This window comes from Oratosquilla oratoria, chromosome 39 (assembly GCF_046742065.1).
Source record: "Oratosquilla oratoria isolate Oo_2021 chromosome 39, ASM4674206v1, whole genome shotgun sequence".
In the NCBI taxonomy this organism is placed as follows: domain Eukaryota; kingdom Metazoa; phylum Arthropoda; class Malacostraca; order Stomatopoda; family Squillidae; genus Oratosquilla; species Oratosquilla oratoria.
The window spans coordinates 42,738,058-42,740,383 of record NC_134815.1 but is presented as its reverse complement, the minus strand read 5'-3'; positions in this window follow the sequence as shown (position 1 = coordinate 42,740,383).

The following is a 2,326-nucleotide window of genomic DNA, read 5'->3' as shown; positions in this document are numbered from 1 at the left end:
CACGGTAGGATATAATGTCACTGGAAGACAAAATATAATTTTAGGAAGGGATGCCGGACATAATGTCAATGAACGACGGGAGGCCGGCGTGAATCACGGTGACGTAGGGGGACAAAATGTAAAAAAGAGTTTGGATGACCGTGATCGACCAGATGTCCGTGATAGGGGAAATGTTAATTTTGATGGGAGAAATGTTAATGAGGCATTGAATGTCAATGAAGGACCAAATAATAATATAGAGCAAGGTATATATATAAAACAAAATAATAATGTAAGACATGATATTGAAAATCAAAATGTGTCAAAAAGGAATAATCACGAGTTTCTTAAAACCATGTACTTTAATGCTCGTAGTATTAGGAACAAATTTCAAAAAATACAGGCGTTTGTCAAAAGCGAAAATCTCGATATGATAGGAATAACTGAGACATGATTAAATGGTACAGAGTTCGAATCTAAATTTAATATTGCGGGATTTAAACACTTTCATCAGGATAGAAACCACAAGAAAGGTGGGGGTGTTCTGTTGTACGTTAAAAACAATGTTCATGCTTGTGTTTTAGAGAAAGTGAAACAGGATGCATATGATAGTTTGTGGGTTGAGTTAATCCAAACAAATGGACAAAAAATGAATACAGGTGTAATATATAGGCCAAAGACATTAGCATTAGCAGACGACAAACTGTTATTTCAAGAACTGTCTAGTTTCTGCAACCGGGATTTATTGATAATGGGTGATTTCAATTTTACTGACATTGATTGGATGACCCTTGAACATGGCCATATAGGTAGTCGCTTGATTGATTTTCTTTTTCACAATTACTTAATTCAGCATGTAAAAGAGCCCACAATATATGGAAACTTACTCGATCTATTGATCACTAGCCGTGAAAGCATGGTAACTGATGTACAAGTCGATGAATCTGTTGCAAATAGCGATCACAACTTAGATTCAAACTCCTATTTTTTTTTTAGAATTGACACTTGTGTTTCTAAAATACCCGATTTCAGTAAAGCTCAGTTCATAGGACTACGCCAGGAGATTCAGCTTACAGATTGGGAGGCAAAATTAAACGAAAGACCTGTAGATCAGATTTGGGAAATATTTCAAAATACGCTCACTAAGATGATTCAAAATTACATTCCTTTTAAGGACAGACGTCTCCAAAATCAGGCTCGCCCAAAGTGGCTCGACAAAGAAACTGCAAAGAAGGATTGCTAAAAAGAGACAGGCTTATAAGAAATATAAGTGATCGGGTGCATCTAATGACTATGAAAGTTATGTATCAATATAGAGAGATTTAAAAAAGATAATAAGAAAAAGAAAACGACAATACGAAATGAACATCGCTGATAAATCCAAAGAGAATCCCAAAGAACTTTATAGTTACATTAGAAATAAAAAGGTTGTTAGGAATCACATTGGTCCACTATTATCTGCTGACGGTCAACTTGAATATTCAAATGAAGAAATGTATATCTTAAACAATTATTTTAGCTCGGTATTCGTAAACGAAACACCTCAAAGTGAACTCCAAACTGAAACCTGGGAAAAGTCTAGGGTAAACTTACCACGGTAAATATAACAAAAGAAAAAATTAAAAGGTGTATAGATAAACTCAAAGCTAATAAAACACCAGGGCATGACGGTTGGCATCCAAGAATCTTAAAGGAAATTAAAAATGAGATTGTTGTTCCATTAGAAATTATTTTCAAGAAATCCATCATATCCGGAGATGTCCCAAGAGAATGGAAGCTAGCTAACGTTACTCCCATATTCAAAAAAGGTGACAAAAAAGAAACCAAATAACTATAGGCCTATAAGTTTGACTTCAATCGTAGGAAAAATAATGGAAACTATCATCAGAGATGCTGTCGAACATCATTTAGAAAGTAACCGTTTGATAGATGATAGCCAGCATGGTTTCAGACGGATACGTTCTTGCGTGACTAACTTACTCGAATTCTACAACACAGTTATCTCGAATTATGACAAAAGAAACAATATAGATTTAATATATCTAGACTTTGCAAAAGCTTTTGATACCGACCCACACGAAAGACTACTTACTGAATTAGCTTTACACGGAATAAGAGGTAGCCTATTAGGTTGGACTAGTAATTGGTTGAATGGTCGAAAACAGAGAGTTGTTTTAAATGGAAAAACTTCTAGATGGAAAAACGTTACAAGTGGAGTTCCTCAGGGTTCCGTTCTTGGGCCACTTCTATTCATAATATATATAAATGATATAGACCATGGACTAAAATCTACTATTTCCAAATTTGCTGATGATACAAAACTGTGCGGAATGGCAAATGATCACTT